Genomic DNA, 18058 nt, shown 5'->3' on the forward strand with positions numbered 1-18058 from the left:
GAAAGAAGTTGGATGCAATAATGACTATAGTGCATTCCAACTCTGAAATGTTAGGATCCATCCAACAATAGGAATTGGCTGAATAAATGACATTATAATACAACCAGACGATCTAGCCATTTAATGAGATGTGGGAGAACACGAGATGACAAAAGGGAAAATGCTCATGATATACTAAGAGGGGAAGCAGATTACAAAACATCATCTACTGCAGAATAACAGTTTCGTTAAAGATGAAATAACAACTATGATTGTGTGTACATACCCATATGCACATGTTAACAAAAAACAGAAGGACTGACATTAAAAAATTAACTGTGGCTACTTTTTAATTGCAAGAATGCACAGTATTTTGTTTTTCCCTTAATGTTTTTGTGTGTCTGAAATCTTGCATAGTAAACAAACATTGCTTTTCCAATCATGGAAAGAGTAGATATTTAAAATATTTTAAAATTGTCAAGCTGCATAAAAATGATTGATTTTATTGCTTGGAGAAATGGATAGACTTTTTAAATCATGGTAAAATAACAAGAGGGTATCCCTGGTGGCTCAGCAGTAAAGAATCTGCTTGCCAATGCAGGAGAGATGGGTTCGATCCCTGGGTCAGGAAGATCCCCTGGAGGAGGAAATGGCAACCCACTCCAGCGTTCTTGCCTGGAGAATCCCATGGACAGAGGAGCCTGGCAGGCGACAGTCCATGGGATCGCAGAGTTGGACACGATGTAGTGACCAAAAAACAACAGCAAAATATCCAAAGGGTTTCACTGATCGTTTTAACCATCTTAATGTGCACAATACAGTGGCATTAAGTACCTTCACCCTGTTGTGCAACCATGATGACTACACAATTCCAGAACTTTCCATCACCCCTAAACGTAAGCCTGTATTAAGTATTCAGTCTCACCACTAGTGGCCATAAAGTGGTGTCATTTCATTGTGATTGTGACTTGCCTTCCTCCAGGGACTGTTGATATGAAGCACGTCTCATGTATTTGTTGACCATTTGTGTGTCTTCTTTGGTGCAGTGTTTATTTAAGCTCTTCTTCCAGTTCTTTAACGGGGAATTTAGGCATTTTATTGTTCAGCTGTAAATATTCTTTGTATTTTCTGGACACCAAACCCCCATCATACACATGATTTATAAATTTCCCCCATTTTTTATTACCTTTTCGTTCTCAATAGTGCCCTTAGATGCAGAAATGATTTCAAGGTGGATAAAGTTCATTGCATCTATTTTATATTTTCCTGCTCATGTTTTTGATGTCATGTCTAAGCAATTATTGAAACACCCAAGGTCATGAACATGTACTCATCTTCTTCTAAGAGGAACACTGAGTCTTCACAACAGTAAGTCTTTCAGTCTTTCAGCCCATTAAAAAGATGTCTTTCTCCTTATGAAGATCTTTATGTTCTTTCACCTGTATCTTATCCCTTAGGTTAGTATCTCTGACCCATTTTGAGTTAACATTCATATGTGACCTGAGATAGGGGTCTGCACAGACTACATCTTACTGTGGGATCATGGCCAAGTCATTTCAGTTTTCTCAGACTTGACTTATTTCTCTGCAAAACGGATGTGAAAATAGGACCCACCATACTGGACCGTTGAGAGCATTAAGTGAGAGAGCCCAGGCAAACTTGTCAGCACCGCACTCAGCATGCAGTACATCGTCCATACGTGGTAACCAGCAGAAGCAGCATCTGCAAGAGCCTCAGTAAGATATCCAGTGCTCGGTATTTTCTGACACGTCAAAGCTCCTGCAGAGGTGAGCCAGGTGTCTCTACTCCTTTCTGCAGTGCCGGCTCTCTCTGCCTCCCAACATTCACACATCAACACGTGTCCAGTTGATGCCTATTCCTAGCTTCTGAAGACACAGCAGTGCCAGGGTCTCCAAAGCAACTGTTTATAGTGGGATCAGCAAATGTCTTCTGGTAGTGGACTGATAGTATTAATAAATATTTTAGGATTCATGAGGCATATGCCTCAGTTGCAACTACTCACCTTTGCCATTGCAGTGCAAAAGCAGCCACAGACAGCACAACAATGGATGGCCGTGGCTGTGTCCCGACACAACTTTATTTATAGAAATAGGCGGTGTACACAAATTACAGGGTTAAAGTCCACAAATTACAGATTTCTGATAGTAATATGTGGTCTCACAAAGGAGATTAATAAAATGACTATAATACAGTATGAGAAATACTCTAATGGTCTCAAAGAGGATCAAAGAAGACTTTCCAGAGGAACCAATGTTGAACCTGGTATCTAGTGGACAAATAGGAGATAACCAGGCAAGGGAGAACATCTCAGTATTCTAGGCAAAGAGCACGGTGTGTGAAAGGCCAGGAGAAGAGAGAGAATCAGGCAACAGAGACAGGGAAACAGAGGTAGAAGTAGACAGAGACAGAAATGGAGAGGAGCACTACGCTCTTAAGAAGCTAAAGTAAAACATCAGTTACTGTGTGAGCACCAAGGAGCTTAGGCAGTGAAGCAGGAGATGAAGCCAGAAGGAGCACAGGGCCAGGTGTGAAGGGCCCTGGGCATCAGACAAATACATATCGGCTCACCCTAAAGATACTGGGGAGTCCTTGAAGGTTTGAGATGGGAAACGGCAGGAGGAGTTTTGCACCTCTGATTGCCACCCAGGGAAGCGTTTGAGAGCATCACACTAGAAGGCAGCTACAACATCTGGGTGAGGAAGGCAGAGGCTGGACAATGACATGGAAGAGGGTGTTGACAAGTGAGGCTGGTCCAGGGCTGCTTGAGAGTTAAACATTTTAACAGATTAACTTGTAAAGGGAGGAAGGAGGGGCAGAGCAAAGTGTCTGCTTTGGTCAGTCTCTTTGGACCGCACCCAACCTGCAAAGCTTCTCTTGAGCCCTTCTTCATGCTGGGACCCGCCTCTGATCTGTTATTCTCAGACTAATGAGCACTTGTCTGAACCCCTCTGTACCCACCTCTCACCAGGCAGAGTCCACCTCTGATAAGGGTCACGTGTGGTTAGCATCTCTCCCCTTGTAGTTGTTATCAGGGGTAGGCATCCTCATGCTAGACCTCAATAAATACTTGTCTGTTGCTGTACCTTAACTTCTGAATCTCCTTAAAATGAGGAATGTGCCTAAGTGAAATGTAAAAAGAGATCAATTCAATGAAGGGCTAAATATTCAAGGAAATGGATTTCATTTTCATCAGAAGCATAATTTTTTGACAGCGAGATAATTGTATGCCACAATCTTTTGGTTCTGCAGGACCATGGACTAAAATAAAATCACTTCGTGCTCATTAAGGATAAGAAAATAGATCTGCAAGATGGGCATCCTCTACTTTCAGAAGCGTCATTCTCGGGTTCATTATTGGCTGACCCAACAGTTCATTCCCGAGGAACATTAAATGGCCTACTTTGCTGTATTTTGAGCTAATTATCTCTGAGTACCAAGCACCAGGAGGCGTGCATTGCTCTGTCATCCCACGGGCACTTGGACACTGAGTTGTATTCCCCTTGGTCACCTGTGTGCCCTATGAGACATCTTAGTAGAGAGGTGGGCACATGCTGTCATGCTCCTTGCCCTTTCTATAGATCCAGAAATCTGAGGAAGTAGGTATGCAAGCATGAAGACAAGAGAATCTAAAAGTAAATAGCCATACTTGGGACTTCCCTGGGGTTCAGAGGTTAAAAGTCTACCTTGCAATGCAGGGGATGCAGATTCAATCCCTGGTCTAAGATCCCACATGCCGCGGAGCAATTAAGCCTGTGAGCAATTAAGCCTGTGAGTCACAGCTACTGAGCCATCCCACCACAACAAAAGATCCCACATGCTGCAACCAAGACCCAGTCCAGCCAAACACACACACACACACACACACACACACACACACACACACACACACACACACACACACACACACAATTTTAAAAAGCAAATAGCCATACTTGACTTGGAAATAGTCTGATGGTGAGGTGGGGCAAGGGGACCCTCATTCATAGATTAACAATTTGTCTTGGGAATATAGTCCTATGTGTACCCTAAATGAGCAAGAATATAGACAAATTTTAGCACAGGAAACTGACCTTTCTCTAAACCATCAAAATTTGAGCATTTTCCCAAAATATATGTAAACCTGTCCTCTCCTATTATTTTCTTACCTTTGAGAGCTAATTTAATTTCTAGCTCTTGATAACTTATCAATTCACACATGCTCATAAACAAAAAGGTTGAAAGAAAATCACATCAGAAAAGATTTTAGCTGTGAAAATTCTACACATAGAGAGCTATTAGTGCATCAAATCTAACCTAACACTTCATTCTTTTAATGGGATTCATGCTGAATTTTGATAGTGAGAAGTCAAGTAAGAGATTCTATTTTCATGGAAACCCATTCCTGATGCATGACATTAATACAAGGCTAAATAAACACAGCATCGCCGGGAAATAAACCCAAATTTGAAGTCTGAAAGGGCAGTCATATTTCTTGAATATTCTGAATGTCAACATTTTGATGGAAAAAATAATCCAACAGCAGCAGCTGTACTCATAGGTCCGTTCTGGGTGTCTCTGGCATGTGTTACAAAGTTTAATTTGTTAGATCCTCATGTTCTCTGTTCCACGGTATCTAGTGGCATTTATTATGTTCTTCTAAAACTGCAACTCATGGAGGTATTGGAAAGGTCACTGTTTCCAGGTTATTTATTTTTTTTTAAGAGGATAAGTTAATATATGTTCTCCACTAAGAGGTGATCTTTCATGTGCGTTTATTTCCGAGATGGAAGTGTTTCTGCTCATGGTGTCTGGAAGCCATTGTTCATCTTCAGAGCGTTTCCTAAAGTTTCCTGCAGCAGCATGCTTCCCTGCACATCCATAATGAGGCCCGGCATTGTTCCCACCTTTGTATGCCGGCACCGGAAGAGCAGTGAGGCTCAGAGGGCTCTCTGGGGACTCTCTGCTGGGGCCGTCAGCACAAAAGGCCCGAGCCACTGGGCAAGGCAGAGGTCATGTAAATTAGCCCCTATATCATGTCTCTTCTTTGGGCTTGAAGTTTGCTGCTTTTATGAGACTGTTAAGCCTGTTATAAAATAATAAAAAGAGGAGTCTAATATGGAGCTTTGCTACAACCAGAAAACACTGCTTCTTATTTTATATTTTGGAATTCTGGTGAGATGATATTTTTTACATGCTGGTCATTTTGGTTTTAATTGTTGGTGAGATTTTTTTTTTTAATTCAGCATGGAGGATGATGACCATCTGTCCTCTGCTGTCACAGAAAATGGAGCAAAAAAGGAGGATTCAGTTTCAACAGGCTGGTTTTCTCCTTAAAAGAGAAAGTTCTCAAAAGTTTTCTCGCTACCAGTTGGGCAGCAGAGGTAGGAGGAAAGTATTGAGAGAGACAGGCATCAGTCCTCGGCCTTCGGTGGCCTACCACTGACTTCTTTAAGATGATGCTCTGACTCTCAAGGCTTCTATGCAAGGCTGAGCTCCTCGAGTGGAGAGGAAGATGCCTGGAAATTCAGTCGTGCTCAGCTGGATAAAGCCAAGGAGCTTGAGAATGCCTTTTTCTTAGGGATTCAAATTGCTGAGGGCAAAGCTTACTGCAGCTGTCCCTAAGCCGGCAAACAGATATTACAAATGCTACCAATCCTCCCGCATATGATTGTGGGTAGGTTGTTTCTTGGTGAATCAGCCCCTTCACATTTGAGAGAGAAAGAACATGTTCCCTTTTTCCCCCCGAAGTGAAAGCATGCGGTAAACAAACTCGAGGGCTTGAGCTTAGTATCTCGGAGGCAGAGAACAATAGTAGCACTGCCTCCCAAATGTCAAGAGCCCCGTGAAAGCCTGGGCCTCCATCATGCCGCTGCCTCTGGTCCAAAGTGTGCTGTAGAGATTCTGAGAACCAGCCCGAGATTGCAAGTAAACAGCACACTCAGAGAAAATGCGCTCTGTTCCCAGGTCAAGGCAACCGGCAACAGGCACTCCCATTCTCCAGGGACAGGACTGTCATTGTCACCATTCCTACAAAGCCACCGTGTGTGTGGTCATCTCAAGGACACCTGTAAATCTTACTGTCCAGGTGCTGGGAGGCTTCTTCAAGGATATGTGTGTGTGAATACCAGCTCCTGGTCTCTGGAGCCCACCGAAGTGGCCCAGTGGAATTGACTGAATAAAACCAGACCTGTCACAGGGGCCCCTCATCTGACCTAGAGTCAAACAGGCCCCAGGGAGGCAGAGGGCACTTGACAGGGAGGTCATGGGAAGGGCCTGTTGGGAAGGTCCTTCAAGACCCTTTTCTTGAGTCTCCTGCTTGCTCGGGAGATGCAGACTGCCCCACCCCCACTTTCCTCAACAAGAAGGTTGTACCCACACAGAATGCTGACTCCTGTAATGGCCAAGAACTTGCATTGGACGAGTGAGGCACAGTCCATTTGCCCCTTAACCCCCATGACTTCCCAGTCTGGAAGATACTCTTTCCCCCAGCACAGATGAGGAAACTGAGCTTGGAAGGGCGTGGGCAGGATCACATGGCTGAGAAGGTCTCACCAGGACCCAGAAGGCTGAGCTCACACAGCTCTCCTCTTCGTGGGGTGGTAACACCAGCATCCACCCATTTACTCACATCTGGAGGACCCACTTTTATGGACAAGCAGATGCTCACAGACCTCATGTCAAGTCTGCCAGCATGGCCACCTGGCAGTGTTGAAATCTCAGAGGACAGAGCCACAGGCTATGAAAAACAGCACAGTACTTGGCAGGGCAGGAAGCATCTTCCATTGGTCCTTGTCTTCCAGGCTGGTGGGGAACCTGCCTTTTTTACTTATTTTTTCCCATTGGGATAAAATTTATGGAACATAAAATTAACCATATGTTATTTTCTTGGGCTTCAAAATCACTGTGGACAGTGACTCCAGCCATGAAATTAAGAGACCCTTGCTTCTTGGAAGAAAAGCTATGACAAACCTAGATAGCATCTTACAAAGCAGAGAAATCATTTTACCCACAAAGGCCTACATAGTCCAAACTATGGTTTTTCCAATAGTCATGTACAGATGTGAGAGTTGGACCGTAAAGAAGGCTGAGCACTTAAGAATTGATGCTTTCGAACAGTGGTGCTGGAGAGGACTCTTAAGAGTCCCTTGGACAGCAAGAAGATCAAACCAGTCAATCCTAAAGAAAATCAACCCTGAATATTCATTGAAACAACTGATGCTGAAGCTGAAGCTCCAACACCTTGGTCACCTGATGCAAAGATCTGACTCATTAGAAAAGACCCTGGTGCTGGGAAAGATTGAGGGCAGGAGAAGCTGACGACAGAGGATGAGATGGTTGGACAGCATCACTGACTCCATGGATATGAATTTGAGCAAACTCTGGGAGATAGTGAAGGACAGGGAAGCCTGGAGTACTGCAATCCATGAGGTCAGGAAAAGCTGAACACGACATAGTGATAACACACAATAACACACAATAACAAAGGTCTGGCACAGTTCAGTGGTGTTAGTACATTTGCTACATGTACACCATCACCTCTGTCTAGTTCCCAAACACGGTCATCCCTTGTGCCCACTCAGCAACCACCCCTCTTTCACCCCTCCCTGGGCCACCATGAATCGTCTTTCTCTATGGATCCCCCTACTCCAAATGGTTCACACCAATGACTTCATACGATACGGACTGTTGTGCCTGTCTTCTTTCACTCAGCATGATGTCTTCAAGGTTCATTCACATTCTAAGGTACATCACTGCTTTTACTTTCATGGATGAATAACATCCCATTAGGTCTTCTTTGTTAAAAGTGAAGTAAGAGGCCAGATAGCTTCAGAGAAAGAGAACTGACCGAAGAATCCATGGAAATCATGTTCTCTTGGGACTAATTGTCATTGTTCTCCATCAGACAGAACTGGGGTCAAATCTCAGCTTCCGTACTGTATGGTCTCACTTGAAATAATTATGGTAAGCATGAGTATTTCTGTCAATCATTAGGCATAAATCATTACCTAACTCAGAGAGCTACTGAGAGAGTGAAATAGGAAAACACATACATGAATATTGCCAAATTGCCTAACATATAGTCAGGATACAGAAGAAAATAAATATTTCTTCTTCTATTCATGGGAAAATCACTCCCACTTCCATATATATAAATTGGGAATTCATCTGTACACAGCAGATGTGTGCAGAGTGGCTCTTGTAAATTGACTTTGAAAAAAAATCAAATCACATTTTATATTCATTAAGTTAAGCGATTCTTAGGTGGACAAAATCTAATAATGAAGGAAGTCTACTCTCTGTTTGATGTGTAGATTGGGCACCTTTTATATAAACGTTTCTACTCCAGGGTCTGGCACAGTACTCTCAGCACTTGGTAGGTATGCAGTGTAAACGTCTGTGCAGGGAAGAAATGAAACAACCTCTTTGCTGAGAAGGACAAGATCTCATACTCGGTAAGTAATCAGAGGGACATTCTCCAAGACCCACTGGTTCTCGGACAAATGCAAATACATTGGCCTATGCGAAATGTAGTCAGTAAGTTATAGGTTCAGTCCCTGCAACCTAAATGAGCACTAAGTACCTGCTCAGTGACCATCCTCATCGGGGCTGGGTCGTAGAGATGTGCCTGTTGGTTGCAGAGTTGTAATCTTCCAGCAGAAGCAGAACTAATAACTAGGCAATGAGATGAGAAAGACTCACATAGCTCAGGTCACAATTCTGGCAGCAGTTAACAGGTTCAGACACACAAAAGAAGGCTGAGTTGCACCCATCCAACGGGCGCCATTTGGGTCCAGTCTACGTACAGTATCTGTCTTCTCACTGGAATAATCAGTGAAACTTGTCAAACTTGATAGTCTCTCACACCAGACAGGTCTAGATCAGTCATGGGGCTTTAGTTAGATAGGGCTCATGTTCTAACCATAGACTTTACTTGGGTGCCCTCTATGACCACTGAACCCTTGCAAAGCACACAGTGAACTCTTGGAGCTGATCTGGAAGCCACATCTCTGCATTTCACTCAGTCATAAAGGAATCTGCTATGAATCTATACCAGTGACAACACATGCCAATGGGTGACCTCTTTAAATCCTGCACCATAATTCCTGCAAGCAGTGAATGGCTTCTCTCACAGAAGAGACCAAACATTTGATCAAGGAAAAGACAAATAAAAATAAAAATAACTGAAAAAATAATGAGTGGTGTATTTCAAAGCAAAAAATTTTGCAGTGTTGAACAAGGCAAGGAAGATTTTATTCAAGACTACTGCAAATCGGGAGAGGGGCCTGAGCTCATCTGAGATGGAGGAAACTGAAACAAAAGGTGGAAAGTGTTTGGGTGAGCCAGTGAGAACTGGAGGGCAGTGGGGAGGGAAGACGGTCAATGGATGATCCAGCAAAATGAGTTACTCCTGGGTTCACCCACATTCTTCTCTATGATCAGGCCACCTGTGTCTACTAACTGGAGCCCATCAGGGTTAAGCATCTCCTCTCTCACAGAAACCAGGACACAGGATGCTGTTCTCCTCGAGGTTTCCATTACAAAGGGATTTCTCCCAGGTCCTTGAGAGAGATATTCCTGGGTTGCAAAACTGGCAAAACACAATTTTTTTAAGTGCATCTCGTTGGGATAGAGAAAGAGTTTATAATTAAAACTTGACTAAAGTAAAAGAGAGTCACTGCCTGGAGACAGGGAGAAGCTTGCCTGAAGATTAGAGGAGAATGGGGTACGCATTCTGGTTATCCTGGTCAGGGGTCCAGTAACCCTGTTCCTGACACCAAGACTTTCAGAAAAGTGGTTGCCCAGACTTTATGGCATGAGTCAAAATTGAAAGTGAAAGTGTTGGTCACTCAATCATATCCAACTCTTTACAACCCCATGGACTGTAGCCTGCTAAACTCCTCTGTCTATGGAATTCTCCAGGCAAGAATACTGGAGTGAGTTGCCATTTCCTTCTCCAGGGAATCTTCTAGACCCAGGGGTTGAACCCAGCTCTCCCACATTACATGCAGATTTTTTACCATCTGAACCACCAGGGAAGCCCCCTTTCAAAAAATTCCTTCCCCAAAATGATTAACTTTTCAACCACTCCCTGAAAAGCCAAGGGAAGAGAAAAAGCCATTCATTTGTAGAGACTTAATTAATGCTACAAGCCCGGCTAAATAGACTTGTCTAGATACCAGCACCAGTGGAGGCAAGACATATTTCAGATTTCAAAATATTTCTAAAGGTTACTGAACTGTATTAAGCGGAATGAATAAATAAGCATTGCCTTTGCAGTTGAGAGCCAGACCTCGAAAGCCTTCTAGCATGATCGGTATTCTGCGTTTATAGCCTCTGCTTGGACTTTCTGGTCAGCAATTAATAATTCCTGAAAACAAGACTCACTCTCTGCAATCAGGCTGCAGAAAAGGTCAACCTGGCTCCATCTCATGGCCTCATGTACATCCATGGGATGAAAATTGTCTTTTCCAAAGTCACCAGATCAAAAGAGAAGTGGCAGGTGCCAAGGAAAAAGTAGATTCTGGCAAGATAGCCTGTCTTCTGCTGTCTGGCTGCTGTTGTAACAGAGTACCAGCTGGGCTAATTCTTATCTTGTGAGTTACCTGCAGACAAGCCAGGAGTTGAACCCAGTGCAGGGGAATTTTATTTGGCCAGTCTTAGTGCTTTCCAAATAAGGAAGCTTCACATAGAAATCTGGATTTCCAGTTTCTCTTGAAACAGCAGAATGCATAGCCCAGGGAGCAAAGGAGAGCACACTTTGAGTGCCATGCAGCCCTGGAGACACTCTGGTATCTCCCATGCCCAGTACACTGTACAGAGCTTCTAGGTTGCTTAAGCGTGTGTGTGTATGTATGGTAAGTTGTTTCAGTCATGTCCAACTCTTTGCAACCCAATGGACCATAGCTTCTCAGGTTCCTCTGTTAATGGGTTTCTCTAGGCATGCATACTGGTGTGGGTTGGCATGCCTTCCTCCAAGGGATCTTCCTGACCCAGAAATCGCACCTGTGTCTCATGTCTCCAGCATTGGCAGGCAGATTCTTTACCACTAGCGCCACCTTGGAAGCCCTATCCGAGTGATAAACTGCCCTAACTGAGTGATGAAAAGTAACGCTAATCACTACCATCACTACTGCCTCTCATGGTTCTATGGTTGGTGGTTACCAGCTAGGTGGTCCTCGCTGGGTATTTTTGGGTGGCTATAGAGGCATGGTGCCTGGGGACAGAGTGAAGTTTCCTCAGTGACAAACCAGTCTGGATGCTCATCCTGAACCTGCACCTTAACAAAGGCTCTTTGCTAGAACATCACCCTTGGGCTCCACGCTGCCTGGCCTATATGTTGACAGCAGTTTGGTCTCAAGAGTGAGAACTCCTAGAGAGCACCAGAGAAATGCTACTGACCTTTCTAAAAAAGCCTGAGAAGTCACTCTGTCTACATTCCATTCACTGGAAGAATCCTGCATCTATTTTGATCACAGAACTAGGCCTGTAATTTTACTTCCTTGTAAAGCCCTTATCTGGCTTTGATATAAGGAAGATGCTGGTCTTACAGGGTGGATTTACTGAATGACTAGATTGATTTATCTTTGGCCTGTTTGGATGTATGCAAATATGCATACATGCTTGGGATCACCCAAACTAGGTTGAATTCCTCACTGAACCATTCTCACAATGTGTAGCCTCAGACATAACAAATCAATGTAAGTTCTTGTATAGCTTGCCCATTGTTTTGTTATAAACAAAAGAGGCCAGCACACATTGCTAAGGTCCATTACAATTTTCCCCATTCTAAGATTTTGAGGAAATTATTTTCAGGCAAGTTGTGGCATCTTGGTGGTCATAGGGTGTATTTTTAAACTTTTCAATGGACATTTGCTATGCATCAGAAATCATTTTAGATGATAGAATAGAGAGGATGCTGGAAGAGAAAGGGGTTCCTGTCCTCAAGAGCTCTAACTGTAGTAAAAACATATTCAAAGCAATACATTTGGTAAAGAAAAAATATACTGTACATTTTCTCTGACTTTATCATAGAGTAAAAACTGGCAAATTGTAGCTATTTTCTTGTCCTCTTGTGCCTGGGGTGGAGGGAAGACCAGAGTGGATGCAGAGGTTGTGGGAAGAGTCCTAGTTAGACTGCCTTAGGCTTACAATGCTGGCCTTCCATAATGGAATTTTACCATTATTTATGGTTTATATTCAGTAATAGCAGAATAACTGAAACCTAAAACTTATTAAAACAAAGGCCAAATGCTATCATTATAAGAACCTGGAGACTAACATGGTATACTGTCTACAACTTGGGAATCTTTATTAATATGAAAATGAATTTTTTAGGAAAATTACTTTGGTGACCTTCACATGGGGTGATGTTAGAATGTCATAAAGACAATCTGGAGTGAAAATATTTGCAAATTCTGTAAAAAAATACTGTCCTACTGCAGTTCAAATTATGTACCACACAAAACATTCATAAGCTAAAGGTCTAGGGTACTTCACAGCAGAGCAACATAATGGGAGAGGGGTTTCAGATTCAACAGTAAACTCACTAGCATATGCTGGATAATGCTCGGTGGCACTTCACATACTTTTGATATTCAAATCTATCCTGCAAGGCAGAGGTAATATTGTGCTCCTGGCATCTAACACATTTTTAATCAAGGCTTCAAGATTCATCCTATTTGTATGAAGAAATTGACCAGGTAGAACCAGAATAAACCTAGAAATATGATGAATATTTGCATTCTTTTTATTTCTAGACTACTCTGTGCAGACACACTGAAGATGAGAAGATGTGAGCGTCAACAAGTTTGCTGTGTTTAAACTGAGACCAGTGCATCATCCAAACTTTGTTCCACACCCGGAACAGGCAGTGGGAGGGAGTCCTTAAACTGTAGCATCTTCCCTGTCATAATATTTGTCGATGCAGGGCCTCTGCATGCCTACCTGCTTGCTAGGCATCTACTTCCTTCCCTTCATGGAAAACCACTTCCATCTCCCACTGGGGACCCTGCACACTGTGATGGGCAGTCTTGGTGTGACTGTCAAGCAGTGTGCCCAGTTACCCCATCCCAAGGGTTGAGTGGACTCTCTGATTTTGCAGTGGATCAACACAAGGGAAAAGAATGGATTGGTGATCGGGGCCTCCTCATTAGGGCTCCCCCGCGGGCTCAGATGTCAAAGCATCTGCGTGAAATGCAACAGATCTGGGTTTAATCCTTGGGTTGGGAAGCTCCCCTGGAGGAGGGTATGGCAATCCACTCCAGTATTCTTGCCCGGGAAAATCCCATGGACAGGGGAGCCTGGTGGATGACAGTTCATTGCTGAGTCCATTATTACCAAGCCCAGTAACTAACTTATAATTCTGACTATATGGATTCATGAAAGTATTCTCATCTTTCTGAAAATTAGTGCCTTGGCCATCACAAGAAAAAGGCTAATTCTTGCCAGGGAAACCCCAAGGACAGAGGAGCCTAGTGGGTTACAGTCCATTACTGAGCCCAGTAACTAACTTTTAACTTTGACTATGTGGATTCATGAAAATATTGGCATCTCTCTGAAAATCAGTGCCTCAGCCATTATAAGAAAAAAGCTAACTTCTTGACACCTCAGATGATCAAGGTAACTGCTGCGGAGGGAGGCACTTCGATCTAGAAACAATAACGCTTTTTACCGTGTCTGCTACTAAAGTGTTACTAAGAAACCCGCTGTCACTCTCAAAGGAATCCATGGCTGGTTAATTAACAGGGAGAACAAGCTTTCAACGCTACACGTCTATTCAGAAGACTGCAGAGGAAGAGAGAAAGGAAGCTCCCATAGAAAATGAGCTGTAAATTGGGTTTCCCTCATCAGACCATGGATCTCTTGCGAACATTCTGCATCTGTGCACCCACACATCCAGCACAGGCCCCGCCTGCAGGAGTCAGGTAAGGGGAGGATGAGAAGGCAGATTTCAGAGTGAGAGTACCTAGTTTTGGATTCTGATTTGTCCACCTACAGTAGTATCTTGTGAGAATGTGTTGCATTAAGTCACCTCAGTCGTGTGCAACTCTTTGTGACCCTATGGACTATAGCCTTCCAAGCTCTTCAGTCTATGGGATTCTCCAGACAGGAATACTGGACTGGGTTGCCATTCCTTCCTCCAGGGGATCTTCCCAACCCAGGGATTGATCCTGGGTCTCATTCAGCTCCTGCTTTGCAGGTGGATTTTTTTTACTGCTGAGCCACCAAGGAAGTCCTTAAGACTTTTTTTTTTCTCTTGGTTTTCTCATTGGTAAAACAGAAGAAACTCAACCTGCTTCATAAGGTTGCTTTGAAATATAAAAGACAATGGGATTTAATGAAAAATTAACTGCTCTTCCATCCTAAACATCTGCTGCTGCTGGTAAGTCGCTTCAGTCGTATCCAACTCTGTGCAACCCCATAGACGGCAGCCCACCAGGCTCCCCCGTCCCTGGGATTCTCCAGGCAAGAACACTGGAGTGGGTTGCCATTTCCTGCTCCAATGCATGAAAGTGAAAAGTGAAAGTGAAGTCGTTCAGTCGTGTGCGACTCCTAGCGATCCCGTGGACTGCAACCTACCAGGCTCCTCCATCCATGGGATTTTCCAGGCAAGAGTACTGGAGTGAGTTGCCATTGCCTTCTCCATCCTAAACATCTAGGAAACTGTAAAGGTTTATGAAACTGTGGTTTTCAGTCACTAGGCAGAGCACAGTGCAGAACTGAGGGCCCCCCACCCCTAACCCAGGAAAGGGACGACAAATGATGTAAGCCCTCTGACTGCATCAGTTTAAAGCCCAGGCAGGTTCAGGGCTGCTGTGAAGGAGAGTGGACAGGAACAGCTGGGAGTCACTCTGAAATGAGGAGATAGGGACTGGAGCTCAGGGAGGCCAAGGCAGGGCGAGCTCACAGCCACTGGAAAGACAGGGCTGCAAAGACAGACTCCAGGAGTCTGCACACGTGATGCTTCGGTCTTCAGCTGAAGGCTGATCTCAGAGTGGAGGACGGCCCCTTAAAGGACAGCCACTCACTTGAATGTGTGGAAGACAAGCAAAGGGTCATTTCATTTTGCCCCCAAAGCCTGCACAGGTCCTGCCTGCAAGCCTACCACCAACAGGAAGATTTGGGGTCTCAGCGCCTACTCAGGGTGCTCCCCAGCTTCAGACCCTGCCAGCCTCACTGTGTCTGGCTCTGGCAAGGTAATTTTAAATTACCCCATAGAACTGGACATCCTTATAGTAATAGGAAAATTAAATGTAGTGAAAACTTAAACATAAAAAAAAATGCAGGCACACATGTGTATGTGGACCCCCTCAGCATTTCTTAAAAATATGCATATTCTTTTTCACAAAGCAACTGTCTTGATAAGCTTTCCATAATTGGCAAGTATGTATTCACCTAATTCCATTGAACTTATTTATATGCATCCACCCCATCTGACCCAAGTCCCACTCAGCCTCCCATGGGTAGACAGGCCAATGGCTGTCCACAGCATTGCTGGCTATTACAGCACTGCTGTTAAATATCGTTAAATATCCATCTTTGCATACAGATGTATCTTTTCAGGATAAATAACTGGAGGGAGAATTTCTGGGTCTAATTGTACAGATATCTTTACATTTCAACCTGTACACTTAAAGCAACAGGAACCAAAATCTTGAACTGAAAAGCGCTGTTTGATGCCTATAATTGTGCTGTGTGTGTGTGAGACCATCCATCATACACGTCTTTACACACACTAACTCTCCTCCTCATCATCTCAGCACGCATACATGGGCAGATTCTCCTGGGAATGCAGATGGTAGCTTCTTCCCAGGGCTCAGGGGCGCATGTCCACCTTCCTAAACAGTCACAGCATCCTCCTGCCTCCTCTCTTTCCACCAGCACCCTCATGTCTTCAAAAACCACTCTCAGTCTTCACAGGGCTCCTTGATCTTAAGCTTTCTTGCTCACCTTTACTCAACAGAGTTCAGTTTCCAAAGGAGAACAATGCCTGCACATGAAAAATGCTATAAAAGTTTCAGGTGGGAGCAGGCGGAAAAGAAGGGGGAGAGGGATCTGCAGGCCGCATTCTAGAGAGCCAGCATGAAAGGAAAGGGAAGGAGGCACAGAAGGCACAACCAGGTACCATGGTTTGCAAGGCAGGGAGCCTGGGGAGTCCATTCAAGACAGAGTGTGGAGAAGCCAGTGGCGAGGAGGAGACACGCTCTCAAAGGAGCCTTTGCAGTGGCCCAACTCCTGGGATTATCTCAGAGTTTCCTCAGGAGAGGGCTCATGTCCACTCTTCTTGGTGGGTCCCCCAACTCCCTCAGCTGGAGTCAGCAGTGCTCATTAAGCATCCTTCCTTCCCGCATTCATTCATCATGCAACTATCCACCCCCTGAGTACCTTCTATGAATCTGGGTTCTGAGGTTACTTATTAAAATGATCTTTATTAGTCACTAAGTTGTGTCTGACTCTTTGCAACCCCATGGACTATAGACCGTCAGGCTACTCTGTCCATTGGATTTCCCAGGCAAGAATACTGGAGTGGGTTGCCATTTCCTTCTCCAGGGTATCTTCCCAAACCAAAGATCAAACCTGGGTCTCCTGCATTGCAGGTGGATAGGTGGATTCTGAGCCACCAGGGAAGTCCCTTTATACACTGAAAAAGAGCTATTAATATATATATGTGAGGGGTCTTACTCTGGCCATGCCTCCGAGAAGGGAGTGAGGAGCAGTGATGTAAGGTCCCAGTGGGGCGGAACAGGGAGAGAAGAACTGGGGTTGGGGGTCAGCAGGACCTGGGTCTCCCTCACTAGGTCCTCAGAGACAGCAACAGCAGCTCCTGCCACACACTTGTGGCCCTGAGGACCTGGCGGGGAACACAGCCATTAGGCCTCTGCCTGCATGGCACTCTGGGAGTCATGGCTGGACACCTGCAAGGGAAGGATGGACTGAGCCACAGGCTAACAGGGGTGGAAAGTGATGGGTGGGGAGGGCCTTGTGGGAAAGAGTAAATAGGAAGCTTTCCTTGGGGGTGACTTTCGAGGTGAGGCTGGTCAGAGAGAGAGGCAAGTGCAAAGGCTTTCAGGCTGGAGGCAACCTGGTCATCACTCTCTGTGCGCCCGAGGAATTGCATGAAGGTATGCGGGCTGGAGGAGGGTGTGGCTGGGCAGGAGTGAGAGAGAGGCCAAAGTAGGCATGAGGAGGGAAGAATAACAGAGTGGAGGGCAGTTCAGAGCTGTGCAGGTTGGGGGAAGAACCTGGTTTTTGCTCTGAGTCAGTTGAGGGTTTTTGAGCAGATGAGGGACACTGGCTGGCCTGTGCAAAGGATACTCTGGCTGCTGGGATGAGGTCACCTGTGGGGGTGGGTGGGCAGCACACAGTCCCTGCTGCCATGGAGTTCTGGGACCCGCCCACCCCAGAGGAGGTCAGATGATCAAATACGCCCTGTCTAGATGGAGAGCCCCAAGAGAACTCCAGTCATCTGAGTTTCAGTTGTTAACAGAATGATGGCCAGGTGTTGAATCCTAGTGACAGTTTTGAAAAGGCAGGGTAGGGGTGGGGAAAGAGGCAAGGGTTTTGTGCAGTCAGAAAGGGGCAGATTTGGGAGCATGGCATTTATTTTCCAGGTTCTGTTTTGACCTGCCTGCTGGTTGAGCTTGCCTTTTTTGCATGCAACAAACTGATAGCCATTTAGCTAATACTCAATTCTCTTCTGGGCAAGACTGGCATATGGCAACAGGAATTACTGCCCAGAATTAGCTTCAGAGAGCCAAACTCTGGCAGCACACAGAAAGTCAGGATATGGCCCTATGTTAAGAAGGCAGGTGAGCAAGAGGAAGAGGAGAGACCCTTTCTATACCGTGGTGCCCTATGTGTCTGCTCAGTCGTGTCCAACTCAGTGAGCCCATAGGCTGTAGCCACCAGGCTCCTCTGTCCATGGTCCTGAAGCTCAGTTAACTTGCGGGGCAGGAGGGTGGAGGTAGCTGCCACAACCAGTCACAGCATTGATCCTTTTTTACTTGCCCAATACACAGGATTACAGATGTCAGGAGAGAGCCACATCCTCTGCTTTAGAAGTAAAGGCGAGGTTGTG

The sequence above is a fragment of the Budorcas taxicolor genome, chromosome 13, assembly GCF_023091745.1.
Source record: "Budorcas taxicolor isolate Tak-1 chromosome 13, Takin1.1, whole genome shotgun sequence".
NCBI lineage: Eukaryota > Metazoa > Chordata > Mammalia > Artiodactyla > Bovidae > Budorcas > Budorcas taxicolor.